Raw genomic sequence first — 20,059 nt, forward strand, 5'->3', positions numbered from 1 at the left:
CGATTGGGAGCTGCCCAAAGTGGCTGGGGAAACTCAGCCAGATGGGCAGGGTATAAATATATTATTATTGTTGTTGTTGTTGTTGTTATTATTATTATTATTATTATTATTATTATTATTATTATTATTATTATTAAAATGTATGTATTGTATGCTTATGTATAGATTGTTTTAGAAAATTATTACAAAAAACAATATTCAAGCATGGACACAGAACGGCATCAAAATAATGCATTTTACAAATAAGAACACAATTAAACCCATTTTGCAGTTGGGGAAACCCAAGACAGGGAGAAGTGACTCACCCAAAACCAGAAAGCAGATGACATGAGGAGTCCACATTATCAATTTAGCAGCATGATCACCAGTTTAATTTGCCTCTTGTAGTAAGTTATGCACTGCTGATAATCAGAAATAAAGGGTTCAGTCTGTACATTCAGTGATACTGCTTATACTAGATGCTCAGATTAAAAAGGAACATTTCTAATGAGATGGCTATGGCAACATGGCTTGCTGCTGAGTGATCATGTTCAATATTTAGGCCACTTCTCACTACTTATCTCTGAATAGCATAGATACACAAAGATGAGCTTTGAAAGGTCACCCTGAGTGAACAAGAGGGGAAGAGGCACACACAAAACGGCAGGAATATACAGCTCATGGCCAAACAGTCTATCCAGGCTAGAACAATTTGTCTGGAAAGCCGATGGCAGCTGCCCAAATTATAGGGTGTTCGTAAGTTTTTAAAGGAGCATCCAAATGAATCATGTCTGAAAGTCACAGCACACCTAGGGATTTTTCAGTATACTCAAGTTCAAATCACAAATGAGACCTGTTCAATAGTTTGGCTGAATTTTATAACCCATAAATACCTTTAAAGATTTCCACACAACCTAAATCATCTTGATGATTCAAATGGCAACAGAAGATGCAACAAAAAATATTATTGCTTGGGAACTAAACATGATAACCACAAACCCACATTCTAGTTCATATTCTGTTTACCAAGACTGTCAATCCAATCATTAAAAAGTATCTTAACACAAATAGTATTTTATCTAGGCTTCAAACAGACTTGAATCTCAGAAGTCGTGATTTGTTATCACTGCAATAGCCACTACTACATTTCTTAGAGATCTCGGTCTAAGAAAATAACCTAGTAAATAAATTCCCACCACCATTTGAACCTACTTTCAGTGTTATGACATTCCGAAAGTGTATCAAGAAATAAATCTGTCTACTTCTCTGGGAGGAGAAACACAATTTAGTCCTACAGAGGGAATCTAACCTTTGCCTAAGTTCTGATACACTTTGAAACTGAGAACCAGGTAGTATTACCGCATAACAGGTACAAGCATTCTTCCCTACTCTTGTAAGCTATGGTTTTTTTTGCTTTTAGTGAGGTTTCCTAGTTCCATAATAAAAAGACAGCTGCCCAGGGAAAGGCATATGAATACACACACATCCTACAGTGGTCCACAAGGCTCGGACACAGTCAATTTGGACAACCAGATTCAGAATACAAACTGCACGTACCTCTGATGGCTGGGCAGGAAAATAAATTGCAGTGGCTACAGCTTGTTCTGTCACAGTGCCACAAGTAGGAAGTTGCAGTTGCCAGCATTACTCACTTCTACTACTGGAACTACAGAGCCACTGCCCTTCAGTGCATGTAAAGGTAAAGGTAAAGGTACCCCTGACAATTAGGTCCAGTTGTGGCCGACTCTGGGGCTGCGGCGCTCATCTTGCTTTATTGGCTGAGGGAGCCGGCATACAGCTTCCGGGCCATGTGGCCAGCATGACTAAGCCGCTTCTGGCAAACCACAGCCGCGCACGGAAACGCCCTTTACCTTCCCGCCGGAGCGGTACCTATTTATCTACTTGCACTTTGACGTGCTTTTGAACTACTAGGTTGGCAGAAGCAGGGACCGAGCAACAGGAGCTCACCCCGTCGCGGGGATTCGAAATGCCGACCTTCTGATCGGCAAGCCCTAGGCTCTGTGGTTTAACCCACAGCGCCACCCGCATCCCACTCAGTGAATGTAGGCTTCACTAACTTTACACAGGAACAGACCCCTTGATTAAAAATACGCTAACAAAGAATTCTCTTAAAAAGGTAAAGGTAAAGGTACCCCTGCCCGTGCGGGCCAGTCTTCACAGACTCTAGGGTTGTGCGCTCATCTCACTCTAGAGGCCGGGAGGCAGCGCTGTCCGCAGACACTTCTGGGTCACGTGGCCAGAGTGACGATGCTGCTCTGGCGAACCGGCACCAGAGCAGCACACGGAAACGCCGTTTACCTTCCCGCTATAAAGCGGTACCTATTTATCTACTTGCACTTAAAGGTGCTTTCGAACTGCTAGGTGGGCAGGAGCTGGGACCGAACGATGGGAGCTCACCCCGCCGCGGGGATCCGAACCGCCGACTATGCGATCGGCAAGTCCTAGGCGCTGAGGTTTAACCCACAGCGCCACCCACGTCCCGCCTAAGAATTCTCTTATTAGTTCCAAATAAGTTTCCATGTCTTCTTTTCCAGCTTTGCAAATGATTCATTCGTGTGATCCCAAGATGTCACTTTGATTTGCTCTATCTTTAGAAGCAGGTATAATATTTAGCCAAACCATAGTGAGAGGTTCCTTGACCTTTAATACTTCCAAATGAAAAAAAAAACAAGAAAAACTCACAGTAAGGAGAAATTCAACTTCACATAAATGAGAACTGGCATAGTTTGTTCTGCATGTAGGATAGTAGCAAAACTGAACAGAACAAAGCAACAACCATTTGGTACCTGGATAACAGTTTCCTAAGATTGTATAGCCTTCAAAATATTTAGGTAGCAAGGCTTCCTTCAGATCTACCAAATGCTAGGAAGCTCTGAAGGGTTTTCAGAGCAATTAAAAATGTAATTAGTTCAAAGTCCAGTGGAAGTCTATCAATGTACAATGCTTGTGCAGGATCTCTGGTACTACAATGAATGTTTTATGTAGTTTTTATGTAGTTTTATGTAGTTTTTATGTAGTTTTATGTAGTTTTTCAATTTCATTGTTCTGCATGGGACAATGACAATAAAGATATTGTATATCGTATCGTTTATCGTATACAAGCTCAGACATCAGTGGTCAGTAACTGTGAAACCTAGACTGGTACACACTATTCAGTAGAAAATGCAGACATCTTTTAACTGTGGAGAGATTACATCACTGGTGGGGAACCTGTAGCTCTCTGGCATACATGTTTTGATGCTGATGCGACGTTCACAAACTATTAATCAAAATATCCAATTGAATGGTTCAGCTGTTAGACAGTCTAGTTTTACCTGTGCAATACAGGGGAACTAAAATGCATAATACATGCTGCGTGCATGCTAAAAAGAAATGGGAGTTTATCAGGTTGATATGTGGCACAAGAAAATAAAAGATGAGCAGGAATAAAATAAAATAAAAGATGAGGAGGAGAAACATGTGACACATGTTGTAGTATCCAAAGCAAAGTTTTCTCTAGAAAAACAAATGCAAAATTACCCAGGACAATAGCCCCTGGATTTGAAAGCATACTTAAAAACACTGACTGGGTTTGGCATTAGAAATAAACAGACATTTTATTAAGATAAAATCTGCAAAGAAGCAGTGAATATCTGCTTAATGCCCAAATGGATTTTCCAGTGTTATTTTGGACCAACCCTCTCCCATTCCGTACAGAAAGCTAAGAGCAGTTCTATGACAGTTAATTTAAGGAGAAATTAAATCCTGCCTTATATGCTATTATAATGCATTGACGGGCTAGGAAGGTGGAAAGTTGAGAACCACCCTTTCAACCTATTATGGGAAAGAGGCTTATTTAGCTTTCCTTTTAGTGGTACCACAACACCTATACTTGAAATGCTGCCAAGTTTTAACTATCACATAGGCATAGGTAGCTTTCCCCATCTCTGGTCTCATATGGACTCAGAAACTGTTCACGTTTCTGCCTTTTCTTGAAGCATGGGTTTAATTGTAACTTATTTTGGTATTACATGGAGGCATATTGCCTGTTACACAAATTTTCACGAATAGAACAGTATTATCCTGTTTTCTGTAGTCAAATTGTATCATGTGGCTGCAATCAGCTAATGCACCTTATGCTATGTAAGGCTTTTAAAATTCCATTTCCTTGCCAACAACAGGAGGGAGAGGGATTAGACAGCACAATTAAAAACCACAGTCTACTCATGTGAGTGGAGTGCAGGGATTTGGGTATCTTTCTGAAGCAATTGTTATCTGAAATATTGCTGTTGCTTGATCTTCAAATAACAGCATTGTCAGTAACTTCAACTGCTAAAGGAATAGCAACAGACAGCTGACTTACTCATTTCTGTTATTCATTGCAACCTAGTGCTAGAAGTCTACAATTCCCATGCAGCCTATCAGTTTACTGCTTTAGGAGATAGCTTGTAAGCTAAAATGATGAGCTGTCTAATCACCAAAAAAGAAGAAAGAGTTTAGGCTACCAATAGTAGAGTTCACAGTTTGAGAGACTTCTGAGATACAAATTTTGAAATACACACAAAAGGCCCCTTAAAAACCTGAATACAGTAAGTGTGAGGCTGATACACACAATAATAAAAACAACCAAAAAGAATGATGACACTTGTGGTTTGCTGATGGGAATCTAGTACAGTGGTACCTCGGGTTAAGTACTTAATTCGTTCAGGAGGTCCGTTCTTAACCTGAAACTGTTCTTAACCTGAAGCACCACTTTAGCTAATGGGGCCTCCTGCTGCCGCCGCGCTGCCGGAGGACAATTTCTGTTCTCATCCTGAAGCAAAGTTCTTAACCCGAGGTACTATTTCTGAGTTAGCGGAGTCTGTAACCTGAAGTGTATGTATCCTGAAGCATATGTAACCCAAGGTACCGCTGTATATGAAAGCCAACAATCTAGCAGTTGGTTAAAAATCTGAGGTATTTCTAGAAATATGGTTGCCAGAGCCAGACCGACTGCCTGTCACATTAAGAGCTCTGAATAAAAAATATATATATAGCAGTGGTTTCTCCTATCCTAGTCTGGAATCCTTCCCCTTCAGTTCTCTCCTGCTGTTTTAGGGTACAAGAGCCCTGGTTTGCTACATCAAGGAGAATAGCAGGTAATTGTATTTTATTTATTTAACAGAAATAATTTAAAAGGCACTGGGTTGAATAGTGCCACTGCTGCATACTATTTCTCAGCCCCGGAACTCTGAAAATGTAGGGTGAATCTCCAGGTAATCTCAGAAAGATTGCATGAAGCCCTTGTTCAGCGCAAAAAGGCCGGCATGGGGGATCAAATCAATGGCTCTGGCATTACTAACACCATGCTCTAAGCTAGCTACTTATCTGCACTGGGTGTGACTAAATCAGGACAACCTGTGGCCTTCTGTCTGATTTCAAAACCCCTCTACATGCAATCAGTTCAAGTGAGATCTGTCCCTACCTCTATAGGGCAGAGAGAAGGGGTGACCCCACTCACTGCCAACCTATGGTCACTAACAGATTATTTCTAAAGGAACATGGCCCTTAACACACAAACAGTTTTATTCTATCATTTCCCCCCTTACATTTATATCCCTTTTTGTATCGCGGGACCCAAGTTGGTGTATAAGTGGTTTAAAGAGGTCTCCATTTCAGGCATAATCAGATTCGGGTCTGCCTTGCTTCAGCATGGTGGTGGGCTCATATGCCTTTGGACACAGGATGCCCACCCCTTACTAAATGATCCAGTCATTAGCAACACAGGAGGAAAGAGGGGGCCTATTATCAAATGAGACTTTTCACTGTGTCTCTACATGCTTTGGTTTTGCATTCTTTCAATTAGGAGGCACGCTCAGGCAAAGTGTGACTCAAGCAAAAGCATAGGACATGAGTGAATCTTACTCTTACAGACATTTTCCATGTGTAGTTATGCACGCCTCCAATTTTAATTCAGAAAAAGAGCATGCTACTTAATGTATGGCTTTCTGGGCATTGTAATGTAAATTAAACAGAAAAAGCTTTTGTCATTTTTAAGAGACTGCGGTTTCTATTGGAGCACCCAGAGACATACTAAGAATGTCAACCAGAAGAATTAATGACCAAGTTTGCACATAAAATATCCCCCTTTTTCTGTCATCCCCTTTTAATTGTCTCTCAGCCTAGCCTACCTCATACAGTTGTTGTAGCAATACAATGGAGACGGAGAGACCTGTGCTTCTTGGAAGAAAGGTGGGATATAAATGCAATAAATAAATAAAATAATGCCAAATTATGGCATAGTGAAAATGTGTGAGCATGTGAGTTTCCAGAGAGGAGACCGCAACTGTTGGATGCTCCTGCTGTCCTGTGAGCCAAGCCATGGTCTAGTTTAGTGTGTCCTCCAAATCCAGAGTTGTCTTGCTCAACATAAAGCATGAGCTGCAAACAAACTATGTTCTTGGTTTGCAGCTTGTCGTTAATAATAATAATAATAATAATAATAATAATAATAATAATTTATTATTTGTACCCCACCCATCTGGCTGGGTTTCCCCAGCCACTCTGGGAGGCTTCCAACAAAGATGAAAAATACACTAAAATGTCACATATTAAAAACTTCCCTGAACAGGGCTGCCTTCAGATGTCTTCTGAATGTCAGGTAGTTGTTTATCACTTTGACATCTGTTGGGAGGGTGTTCCACAGTGCGGGCACCACTACCGAGAAGGCCCTCTGCCTGGTTCCCTGTAACTTGGCCTCTCGCAGTGAGGGAACCGCCAGAAGGCCCTCGGAGCTGGACCTCAGTGTCCGGGCAGAACGATGGGGGAGGAGACGCTCCTACAGATATACTGGACCGAGGCCGTTTAGGGCTTTAAAGGTCAGCACCAACACTTTGAATGGTGCTCGGAAACGTACTGGGAGCCAATGTAGGTCTTTCAAGACCGGTGTTATATGGTCTCGGCGGCCGCTCCCAGTCACCAGTCTAGCTGCCGCATTCTGGATTAGTTGTAGTTTCCGGGTCACCTTCAAAGGTAGCCCCACGTAGAGCGCATTGCAGTAGTCCAAGCGGGAGATAACCAGAGCATGCACCACTCTGGTGAGACAGTCCGCAGGCAGATAGGGTCTCAGCCTACGTACCAGATGGAGCTGGTAAACAGCTGCCCTGGATACAGATTTGACCTGTGCCTCCATGGACAGCTGTGAGTCCAAAATGACTCCCAGGCTGCGCACCTGGTCCTTCAGGGGCACAGTTACCCCATTCAGGACCAGGGAATCCTCCACACCTGCCCGCCTCCTGTCCCCCCAAAACAGTACTTCTGTCTTGTCAGGATTCAACCTCAATCTGTTAGCCGCCATCCATCCTCCAACCGCCTCCAGACACTCACACAGGACCTTCACCGCCTTCACTGGTTCTGATTTAAAAGAGAGGTAGAGCTGGGTATCATCCGCATACTGATGAATACCCAGTTTGTCTAGAAAGAGACAAATCACAAGTTCAGGATTGGACAACATGCTAAGTCAACCCATGGCTTAGCTTGCAGCGTCAAGTACAGAGGGGGAGCAAGGTGGTCACGATCTTCTCCCTTGAGAGCCCTTGCGCTTGTACATTTGCACTAAGTCCAGTCCTGACATAAGCATCGTTTGGCTTCACATTACATGCAAATCTTACCAATGTGTGAAACAAAAAATGCACACAAAACCTCCAAATACATTTTTAGAAGCAATGCGGCTCACTGTTTAGGAATGTATGTAACAGTCAAGTGCACATCAATGGGCTGTGATACCCTAGAGAAAAATCTAGTTCAAGGTTAGGGCAAAGTTGTTGCAACCCCAAGCCTCCTTTAAAAGAAATGAAAGGTGGGATACTATTCTATGTTAATCTTTTTCCATTTTTATAAAAAACTGAAAGAACTGAAAGAACTTCTATATAATTATTGCCCTAATGAGACTTCCACATGCTAATTTCCCTTTTATGCACAGCACACCTTGCAGTCTGGATGTCGCTTGGCACAGATAGTCATTATGTAACAGACACTACTACTGGCGCCTGCTTCCAGTGTCTTAAAGTGCTCTGCCTCCCAGATTTCAAAGTGAGGATAGTCTCTCTTGCTTATTACACAGGCATGTTATCAATTACAGAAATATAAGACAGAGCACTCTGAAATGTTCAAGTACAGGACTAAAGTCATTCTGACTCCAATAATTCATCGTTTGACGATAATATTGACTGCACCAGCTCACAGCAAAAATTCTGAAATGTAGGTCTCTTGCACTGAGTAAACTAAACAATTTATTCTTCCTGGTAAATATACTCACACTGCCCTGCACACATTACACAATACAACCTCCACCTACAAATAGATTAATGCTATGAAGCAGTCCTCAGAGTTTATAAGTGTCAATGACTTTACCTCTTGCTTATGGGAATGTGGGGCTCTATAGGGTTATCAACTCGAAGAACAAGGATGACTTGACTCTGTTGTCAGACAGAAGAAGTAGACATACAGATAATATCTGTAGCTTCTCTACACAATCTCCCAACAGTACACCTTAAATCGTTTGTGTTCTTGTGTTTTTAGAGTCTGTTTTTTCTAAAGAATTTAATGGTAATTGGTCATGGTAAGCAGACATGAATTTACCAGCAAAATGATATAGTGGTCTACCAGTAAATAAATTCAAGTACCGTATTTTTCGCTCTATAACACGCACCCGACCATAACACGCACGTAGTTTTTAGAGGAAGAAAACAAGAAAAAAAATATTCTAAATGAAACAGTGGATGTATGATTTTTGTGGTTCATGCTGTGGCCACAGACATGTGATCTGACAGTGAGTTTGGAGTAGCCCAATGCAAAAATCCTGAGGATCCATGTGGATCCATGCTTTGTAACCACGTTTTTGCACCACTGCGGCCCCAGGCAACAGTGGGTGCGTGATTTTTTTGGTGCAAGATGTAGCCATGGACATGCTATGTGATCTGATGGTGAATTTGGGGTGACCCAGTGCAAAAATCCTGAGGATCCATGTGGATCCGTGCTTTGTAACCACTTTTTAAGTGGGGAGGGAAGGAAAAGCACTCAAGGGACAAGGAGCACACATGGGGTGTGTGGAGAAGGATGCTGCTAATAATGCAGGAGAGGGGTTTAAGGGGAGAAGGAGCACGCGTGGGTTGGGTGGAGAAGAATGCTGCTAATAATGAAGAAGAGGGGTATAAGGGGAGAAGGCTTCTCTCCTCTCCCGCTTTGCTCCTTTAAAGCAAGCAGGCTCTGCTTTTCTCCCTCCTTTCCCGCTTTGCTCCTTTAAAGAAGCAGGCTCTCTGTCCCTCTCTCCTCCCCACTCAGCGGCTCTTCTCCCACTTTGCTGTTTCAAAGTGAGCCACGGAGGAGGGAACGAAGGGGAACCATGGATCCTCTGCTCACGACTGCAGCAGATCCCCCCCCCCCCGCCACCCGTAGGCATTCCCTCCATAACACGCACAGACATTTCCCCTTACTTTCTAGGAGAAAAAAGTGAGTGTTATGGTGCAAAAAATACGGTACTTAAAAAAAGATGGAAGTAAAAAAAGTATGAATAGCCCTTCCAACAGCTTAGGACAAGTAAATTTGCATATCTTCTATTGTCCTGTGAATGCTGTATTTAATTTATCTTCTTTAGTTGGGGAGACAGGAGGAAAACGCCCATCTACATTTGTATTGGACTCAAAACTGTTTTACATTTATATATTGTTTTATTCTCAAATTGCTTTCCAATGTCTTACAGAAAACAGTCCAGAAATTAAATAAATAAATATAATAAACCTTGTGTAAAGTTCATTACTCAGATCTAGCTCACAGGACCATATTTATAACAACTGGAATTGGCACCTCAAAAGCTCATCTGTAGTAGCGGTCATCATTTCACAACAAGCAGATCAAGACAATATAAAAATCATCTTAACTAATCAGAAGCTACATTCAAGACAAGCAGAAGTCAGTTCAAGAAAGCCATCTTGTCACGAACTGCTTCAGGAGGGCAACACATGGAGGCATTTACATAAATATAGCTCCAGAAACAATACTTTCTACACAAATAAGTAGTAACTAGGCAGAACAACTTTTCCATACACACATGAACTATTGACAAGTCCATTCTTGAAAGCAACCACCTTCCATTATTTAAGCACTACTTCCTCCAGTTTAACATCAAAGCCAAAGTCACTGCTTGTGTACAGCTTTTAGAGTGTGTTGGTCTTTGTAACTCTAAAAATAACCTATGAAACAAACTGGTGATTTTATGTGATATTTCATGAAAGCTTTAAGTCATCTTTTTGCACTTCGTTCATACAGAGTGTTTTTCTCAGGAAAAATGCTGGCACGAAACACAGAGACCAGGAGCTTGTTTTCGCAACGAATGACAGATCATTTTAGTGTTTCTGCAGCCCAAGCATATTATTTTCACAGTGCCAGGCAGATTACTCCCCCCAAAGCGTAACCTTTAATTACCTTCCAGAACATTATGCTTCTGAAAGCAATCATGACACCCAAGTCGAAGATTTCTAAAGAAGGGAGGCAGATCAGCAACTAGTCAAACATAAGCCTCCTAAGTCAACAAAACAGCTACTTGAAGCTGCTTATGTATAGTTTGAACATAAGCTCTGCCAGGCCCGCTGTCTTTGCTTACTTTCACCCAAGAGCAACGAGATCAAAAAAGGGGGGGGGAAATGGTAATATGGGATCACAGCACCAGGGAGTGCTGTAAAGGAAAAAAAGATTGCTGATTCTCTTTTCATCACCAAGTTGTAATTCAAGTATTAAAATTATGTGAGCTAAAGCAGTATTTTGTTCAACTGGTCTTCCATATTCTGCTTTATTTCACTATTCAAAATGCTGCTGCACACCTGAGTTTCCTTGCCTAGCAATGACTATGTGCCCTCCAATATGTGTCTCTTACCTAACTCCCTATTATGGTGTCCAATAGCTCTTAAAGCTCTGCACTGCCTTGTTCCTTCCTACATTTTGTCTCTTATCTCATGTTATGCTCCTGACAGATTTCTTTGCTTCCTCCTTCTCCATTGCTTGCATCTCTTCAGTGGCTTCTATCTTTGTTTCCTTTAAGAACTTCTTTTAAAAATAACAGCAAGAGAGTGTTCCACAGAAAAGGAGCAGCAAAGTCTCAAAGTCAGCCTTTTCTCCCTAAAATTCTATTCTTTCCTAAACGTAAAAATATCTACCCATCAACTCTGCTATACCGTCAATTTAACGGAATTTTAGGCACGTGCTCAATTTCTTTCTCTCTCATTTTGCCACAACTTAGTGTATTGTGCCCTTTTCTTACAGCAACATCCACAGCGATTAACCTCCTAGCAGTTCTCTTGTACTCCCTGGCAGGCTCTCAGCCATCACTTAGGAATTAGTACTACAGGAAATATTGTTTTTCTGGCACAGAAGCAACAACCTTCAGCAGATGCTGTTTGCTTTAAAGCAATAAGGCTTTCAGCTAGGAATCTTTGTTATTGCCAATTATGGTACAGAAAACACCCATAGGACTCAAACATGTCCTGTTCCAGAAACAGAGAATCTATAGAGTAAGTTTTCAGGTGCTTCTGAAAGAGCTGAATTTGAAATCTGCATTTTATGTAGCTTCCCAAAAGTGACCAAAATAGTCCTACATGTACGAACTTTTGTCATCCACCATTGTTTGTCAAACAATGTAATGCAGAGAAGCCATTGGTGTTTGGGCTGCATAGCATAGATTATAAATGAATGCACCATAGTTGTAGAATTGAAGATCCTTTCAATATCTTATTTCGATTGGTAAATCTCTCCAAAGCTTTCTAAAAGCTTCTAATGACAAAAGCTTCTAAAAGCTTCTAATGACAAAATAAAAATAGAATGTGCATACAAATACAGGACAACAGCACCCGGCTTGGGGTTTTGTTTTGGCTTTTGCCTTTCCCATAAGAACAGGATATGTCACAAACTGAATCCATCAATCCATTTGGTTGAATGCACAGCCACTGTTAGATTTCATTACAAAGAGAAATGCAGATGTGTTATCCCCAAACACCCTTTGAGCTCTGACAAAGTTGCTTTACCTTCTGTAGAAGAATTCCTTCCTGAACAGCAATAAGACAAAGATGACTTTCGATTGCTCTTTTCAAAGAGTATATCACAGTGGCCCATCTTCTTCCTGCTCTTCCTCATTCAGACTAAGTTGTCATTCTTCTCTGCAGCCATGATCTGTAGCCACAGGAACATACAAAAGGAGAGACAACACCAGACGTGAAATTATATTACAGATTACAAGCATTGCGGCAAGACATGTAGTTGCTCTATACTACTATTAACAACGACAAGAACATACATTAAGCTATTTATACCCAACAAAAAATATTTCATCAACTGTATCATAAGCCATGTGGACATAATTTTGCACTAGTAATTTACTTCATGCACAAAATTATAAGACAGCAAGGCATGTTATTAAAATGTAGTTCATTTCCATGCCCTTGGGCAGGGCAAACGATTCATTATGTACTAGTACTGTATTATGTTTTCGGCATTTTAACACCAATTTCCCAAGAGCAAAAAGCTTGATATGAAGCAATATTGCCCAATAAGGTTGATCAGCTGGTACGATTTCCATGCAATAAAGTTCCTTTCTATAATAGATTTGAAATGCTAAATCAGGGGGCATTTAAAAACACATTTTAAGTAGCCATTAACCACTGTCCACCCCAAAATAAAGTGTAACCTTCTATGAAACACTACTATGCTAACCTTTGAGACAGGTTTTCCTGGGCCATAACCAAACATAAGGTTGGCACAGCTGGATTAGACTATAAAACTGGATGCAGGTCCATAGGCACTGGTGCAAGCAGATCACTTACTCCTTTGCCTTTGCAACCTGCCATGCTCTCTGTCCCTGGGAAGCAGCAATTTATTTATTGCATTTATATTCCATCTTTCCTCCAAGCAGTTCAAGTTGACATACATACCATATTTTTCACTCTATAGGACGCACTTTTTCCCCTCCAAAAATGAAGGGGAAATGTGTTTGTGTCCTATGGAGCAAATGGAGAGGGAGAGGGGTTGGTGAGCACCGACCCCTCTCCCTCTCCACGCTTCAGGGATAGCCGCCTGAAGCCTTTGGAGCGCAGCGGGACCTCGCGTTGCGCTCCAAAGGCTTCGCAACCTTGCTGCCACTCCTGGACCCATTCTGGGGGCTGGGGAAGCTCCGGCTTCCCCCGCCCCCAGCCCGGCAAGCTCCGAGAGCAAAGGCGAGGTTGCGCGCAACCTTGCCGCCACTCCCGGACCTGTTCTGGGTGCTGGGGTCGGGGGAAGCTCGGGCTTCCCCAGCCCCGCGGCTAAAAACGAAGCCAAGACAGCGAGCGGGATCCATCCCGCTCGCTGTCTTGGCTTCTGCCAAAGCTGCGCGCAGCCTCTCCCGGCTGGAGGTTGCGCGCGGCTAAAGAGGAAGCCAAGACAGCCAGCAGATGGATCCCACTCGCTGTCTTGGCTTCTTTGCTCTTTGGGGCTGGGGGGTGTGTGAAATAAAATGTTTTTTCTTTATTTCCCCCCCTAAAAACTAGGTGCGCCCTATGGTCCGGTGCACCCTATGGAGCAAAAAATACAGTACTTCTCATCCTTCCCAATTTATTCTCACAACAACCCTGTGAAGTAGGTTAGGCTGAGAAAAAGTGATTGGTCCAAGATCACCAAGTGATCTTCATGGCTGCATGGGGATTTTGAACCCTGAACTGCAGCTTTTCAAAAGTGGCTATGCTGCATTACTGCACCATACAAATAACTTATTTTCAGCATGGAAGGGTACAAGATAAGACACTAGACAGAGGGTGGTTAACCCCAGATTCAAACATTCTGAAGATTTGTCCATTCCGATGACAAGTGGGCCAAAACAAATAAATAATTTTAAAAAACCAAAGCTGTAAAGCACCACTGCTATGATCCTAATGGCTGCTTAAGGATTCCGAGTCACCTTGTACTAGCAAAAACCTCTACCAAAACAAAGTGTAACAAGGCAACAGAAGAGGTTTTGAAAGACAGAGGAATCTGTGCTAGACAGCTGTTCCTCACTTGCCTTACACATAAGATGATGAACTAGCAGTGAAAACAGAGGTTTGTGCCACAAAAGCCACAGCCAGGAATTACGTCAGTCAGTCAGTCAGTCAGTCATCTTGAAGGCCATTTTCAAATAAAACTTTATTCTCTCAGCAAACAGTTTTGGAAACAAGGATCAAACATTACACATCAGGCCATACAGCAAACAGATCTAGGAAAAATGCTCTAATATTACACATTAGGTCATCTCTTAACTGCACATCAATTTTCTTATTTGCACATCAATTCTCACTAAAGTTACTAAATGAGTGGTGTGAAAAAGTATCTCTAGAACTTTAGTAAAGATTAGCTGTTGACAGAAAATAAGAACATAATCACAACTTTAGTATTACGCAGGCTTTGCTAAATAACTTTTACCTAAAGTTGATAGCTAATGCTTCATGAAAATAACTTTTTAGATTAGCACATGAAGTTTAATTCAAAGCAAGGATATTCTAACACAAGATGAAGTATTTATATTCCAACCTTAAATATGGCACATTAATTCAAGAGTAATACAGAAATCATATTCTGTACTTTTAAGTCATGATGTAGTCACCTACGGCTGTCATACGTACCAAGACAGTGAAAAAGTGTTGCAGTAAACGGGAATGGTAACTTTTTACACATCAACAGCAGAATTCTGTTCAGTAGATTTAAGAATACTATCCTAAGTGAGGATGAGTGTGTAGATGACTTGCCCCGTCCAAACATCTACCAGCTAGGGCAAAACAACAACAACATTTTCAACCCCCACAGAATTAGTTACTTCAACTCCATGCTAGTGCAGATGGAATGTTCCTGGGGTCTATCCAAGGAAAAATGGGGCCTTGGATCTAGCAGATCCAAAGAGCCTCCATCCTGCTCCTGGAATTCCCTGCTTCAGAGTTCAAAACTGACTACTAGCACCAAGAATACACCAATGGTGGATATATGCCCACAAAGCTTTCTGCAGGAGTAGAGCAGGTCTCTGAGTTGACACGGCCCCTCACTGATGAACCAGATTATGGGGCGGGGGGGGGGGAGGTGGTTGCTCTGTAAGACCATAGTAAATGTGTCAACAACAGCAACCCAGCTGCCAATTTTGCTTAACCACTTTCCATTCACATTTATAATAATAATAATAATAATAATAAATTTTATTTATATCCCGCCCTCCCCAGCCGAAGCCAGGCTCAGGGCGGCTAACAACATTCAAATAATCAAACAATCAAATAAAACAACATTCTAAAAATATTTGACTATAAAAATTAATTAAAATCAAGTTGATGGCAACCATTAAGCAAAACTCTGTGCAGGTTACCAGAGGAGGGAGTCAGGCTGTGCCCTGACCAAAGGCCTGGTGGAACAACTCTGTCTTGCATTTAAGTTAAACCCGGGCATTAACCCTGCTCCAAAAATGCTTAAGGTGTGGTGTTTTGTGGGTGGGGCGAAGAGATATAGTAATGTCTTATGCATTCATTCAGAAGAGTTAAAGATCCCCCATGCATGTGTCACTGTTTTACTTATGGGTTACTGTTATGTTGTGCTTTCCAGTGAACATTTGTGCAACAAATAAGGGAGATCTCACCAGTTTTAGATAATATGCTACAAATCAGACCATTTTCTTACATGCTTAATGATGACATTATCTGTATCCTCCAAGCCTCATTATTCCAATTGTTAAAGCGCAACAATTTCACAAATCAAGGGCACATCTACAGGGCAGAGGACTTGTGAAGATGTTGCAGTTGCACTTCCACATACAATAGCTCAAGCGAGAGAATAGACCTTGAAATGTCCTGGTTATTCCCCTGTTTGCTTACAGCACAACAGAATTTAGGCAGCAAAAATTTGCTTTACAGCCTATAAAACGATTAGCTCTGTTGTAATCTATGCTCAAACTAGAGAGAGAACACTTCCTTGAAGCATTAGGTATTCTGCCCTTGACTCCTCTCCCAGCCTCAAGCAATGGCTTGCCATAAGATCCTTCAGCACAGTATCTTGCTCAATTATGCACGGCTCTAATATGCACTCCCCACGCCACTAGTTCCTTCTAACATAGGACTAGGAAATCTAGGGCCCTTCAGATATTGCTGGACTACAACTTCCTTCAACCCTATTGTCATGCTTTCTGGAGCTGAAAGCATTTGAAAGCAAATGAGGGACTCCTATTTCTTTTTTGTGTGCAGTATATGCTGGGCATTTTTGATCCCCTGCATTGAACAGGTAAAACTAGGTCACCTAACAGCTGAACCACACAGGTGGGTATTCTAATTTGAGGACACTGCTCTAGAGTCAAGGTCTGTAATCCAGAGGTGGGGAACTGGCTCTTCAGAAGCTGTAACTGAAGCTGGGTCTGATAAAAGTTGGGAGTGCAGCAACATCTTTCCTTATCCTTTAATAACTAAGGGCTCATCCACACTTCCACTTGTCCTGTGCCTAGAAAGCACAGGTCTTTCTGTTTCCCACTTATACTGTGTTTTTAGGGACGAGTCCAAGTCGTTTTGCATTTGCTCCACAGGTTTTGCTGGGAAAACATGCTCTTTACCACTGAACTGGAACAAACAGCAATCCCTTGAAAACAGTAATTGGGGGGGGGGGGGTTGGGGGGAGAATGGGGGGCAAATGGAGGTGTGGACAAGCCCTAACAGAACCAATCAGAAATCTGCAACATGCTAAGGGACACCCCAGACTTGTTTTTGTTGTGTTTGCATGTGTATTCTGCAACGTCATTGATGAAATAATGGTGCATTCGTAACAATTTATACTGGACCACCCATACATCATTCTGTTTTATCTACTGTTCTATGATACTCCTCCCTCCTCCTGAAAAAAGGCCTCACTTGGCTTCTAAGTTTCAACTACAGTAGTACCTCTGGTTACAAACTTAATTTGTTCCAGAGGTCCGTTCTTAACCTGAGGTACCACTTTAGCTAATGGGGCCTCCCGCTGCCACCACTGTGCGATTTTTGTTCTCATCCTGAGGTAAAGTTCTTAACCCGAGGTACTACTTCCGGGTTAGCGGAGTCTGTAACCCGAGGTGTTTGTAATCCGAGGCACCACTGTATCAGGTGCTGAATTTCTTTCACCAGAACACGAATTCTTCCCAAAAGCTCCTTTCCTCAGAAGCAGTGCCAGTCACTTTTCTAGATCATCCCACTATGTGGAGGATTCTCTACCAATTGTTTTTTTAAACTTAAAACATGTGGACGCGCATGCATTTGTGTATCTACTGTAAACTGATCTGGGCAGGGACCTGCCTTTCTTGTTGCTATTCTGTGGTTTGGGTTTTTTTTTTTAAAAAAGACTATGTACATCATGCACATTACATTGGTGCTTTATATTTCTCTATTAAAAGACCCTCCGTTTCTCCAAAGTGCTTAGGGCAGAGGGCACGGGGCTTCTTTCTTCTTCTTACTTGCCTCACCCAACCCATCTTTTAAAGCTCCCATCAACTCCCACGAAGTGATTTGAAGCCAACTCAGTCCCAAGTAAAACATTTGCCGCTGAACACCGTGGCTGCCAAGGCGTCCCCCCGCCCCATTACCCCGACGACCACATACTGATGACTTGCTTTTTTTCTTAAAAAAAAACCCAAAACGCACCCAAATTGCGTATCGACTACACAACCAAGTTCTCAAGGCAGTTTGCAAGACTACATATAGATATACAGTGGTACCTCGGATTACAGACGCTTCAGGTTACGTACTCCGCTAACCCAGAAATTGTACCTCAGATTAAGAACTTTGCTTCAGGATGAGAACAGAAATCGCGCGGTGGCAGCGGGAGGCCCCATTAGCTAAAGTGGTGCTTCAGGTTAAGAACAGTTTCAGGTTAAGAACGGACCTCCGGAACAAATTAAGTTCATAACCAGAGGTGCCACTGTAGTTGAAAGAAGCCAAGTGAGGCCTTTTTTCAGGAGGGAGGAGGCATTTACATAAATATAGCTCCAGAAACAATACTTTCTACACAAATAAGTAGTAACTAGGCAGAACAACTTTTTTCATACACACATGAACTATTGACAAGTCCATTCTTGAAAGCAACCACCTATCATTATTTAAGCACTACTTCCTCCAGTTTAACATCCAAGCCAAAGTCACTGCTTGTGTACAGCTTTTAGCGAGAGTTAGTGCTTCTAACTCTAAAAATAACCTATGAAACAAACTGGTGATTTTATGTGATATTTCATGAAAGCTTTAAGCCATTTTTTTGCACTTCGTTCCAGAACAAACTAAGTTCTTAACCCAAGGTACTACTGTATTACACACAGACAGACCCGAAGCCTCTGGGATAACTAAGTCGGTAGAGTTAGATCAACCTCAGGCCGTGAGTTCGAGCCCCGAGCTGGGCAAAAGGGGGTTGGACTAGATGACCCCCGGGGGTTCCTTTCCAACTCCACGGTTCTACGAAACGGCCACAGCTCGCCAGCTTCTCTCCTCCACCCCAGCTTTCCCCTTCGCAGCACAAGCCTGGGAAGGAGGTAAGCCCCACCCGAGTCCAAATTGGGGTGGGGGCAGCCCAACATTTGCGAAATGTGCAAAGGGTGGGGGGGGGGAGAAAGAGGAGCCTCAGTCGGGGTCTCCGACACTCCCAACAGGGATATACAGTGGTACCTCGGATTACATACGCTTCAGGTTTCAGACTCCGCTAACCCAGAAATAGTGCTTCAGGTTAAGAAATTTGCTTCAGGATGAGAACAGAAATCGTGCAGCAGCAGCGGGAGGCCCCATTAGCTAAAGTGGTGCTTCAGGTTAAGAACAGTTTCAGGTTAAGTCTGGACCTCCGGAACGAATTAAGTACTTAACCTGAGGTACCACTGTATTACGCACAGACAGACCCGAAGCCTCTGGGATAACTAAGTCGGTACAGTTAGATCAACCTCAGGCCGTGAGTTCGAGCCCCGAGCTGGCCAAAAGGGGGTTGGACTAGATGACCCTCGGGGGCTCCTTTCCAACTCCACGGTTCTACGAAACGGCCACAGCTCGCCAGCTTCTCTCCTCCTGGGAAGGTAAGCCCCACCGAGTCTAAACTGAGGTGGGGGCAGCCCAACATTTGCGAAATGTGCAAAGGGTGGGGGGGGGGAGAAAGAGGAGCCTCAGTCGGGGTCTCCGACACTCCCAACAGCCCCCTCAGACGCGGGCTCCCCGCCTCGCGACGGCCCCCTCAGATAACCGCCGCCAACGGGAGCTCCGGCGGTCTCCCCTCCCCACCCATTCCTCCTTTCATTTCCTCTCAGGCGCCCCCACTTACCTCAGAAACAAAAACACGCCCGCCCTCCAACGTCACCCCGCCGCATACGCGAGACCAGGCTCGCTCTCCGCCACCTGCACCCGCTTCAAGCACTCGCTAGGCCCCGCTCGGAACCTGCCGTCGCTCCGCAACCCCGAATTTCCCTTCTATTTTCTTCTCTTTTTTCCCCCCCAACCCGCCGCCGCCACCGCTACCGCCGCCGGAAACACGCCAGATTCAACCCGGATGCGCGACCCCGCCCACACAGCGGAGTAGCCCGAGCCGAGACCGCTCTAGCCAATGGTGTGGCTTTGTGGTTTAGGTTGCCTCCGCCTTCTCCAGACCAGAGAAAAAGAGCGGGTGGGGGCGTGGTCCTTTCCGCTATGGGCGTGTCTGGGGGCGGGGCCTAGATGGAGGCTGATGCTTAGAATGCCGCGGTTCTGTTTGATCCCGCTGACTCGAGAGACGTCGGGGGCTGCAGATCTTGGGGGGGACGCGGGTGACGCTGTGGTTTAAACCGTTGAGCTTCTTGGAATTGCTCGTTCAGAAGGCCGGCGGCTCGAATCCTCCACGATCGGGGTGAACCCTACATTTGACCTTACAAGAGCAGCCTCTGAGATCGGAATAATTAGACATTATCCACATTCCTTGTTCTGGGGAAGAAACTGGTTTTTCCAGCTCTTGCATAATCTCCGTTGAAACTTTTAAAGTTTCTAAACAACTTCACCCTTTCCGCATCTTCTGAAGGAACAAAATCATGTGATTTGGTCTCAGTCCTGTATTGTAC

At 43.3% G+C, this 20,059-nt stretch overlaps 1 protein-coding gene across 2 annotated transcripts in view; it reads right to left on the reverse strand.

The window, feature by feature from the left end:
- Positions 1–19,555, reverse strand: part of RNF41 (ring finger protein 41) — a 35,107-nt gene extending 15,552 nt beyond the window's left edge. Inside the window, exons 1-3 of one of the 2 annotated variants that reach the window (XM_083599449.1) lie at positions 19,294–19,555; positions 12,033–12,177; positions 306–401 (exon numbers count right to left, since the gene is read on the reverse strand). The gene's annotated coding sequence lies outside the window, so the exon portion shown is untranslated. The remainder of the gene's footprint in view (positions 1–305; positions 402–12,032; positions 12,178–19,293) is intronic. The other variant, XM_083599450.1, reaches the window with a different exon arrangement.
- Positions 19,556–20,059: the final 504 nt, after the last annotated feature.

This window comes from Podarcis filfolensis (genome assembly GCF_964270895.1).
Source record: "Podarcis filfolensis genome assembly, chromosome: 2".
Taxonomy (NCBI): Eukaryota; Metazoa; Chordata; class Lepidosauria; order Squamata; family Lacertidae; genus Podarcis; species Podarcis filfolensis.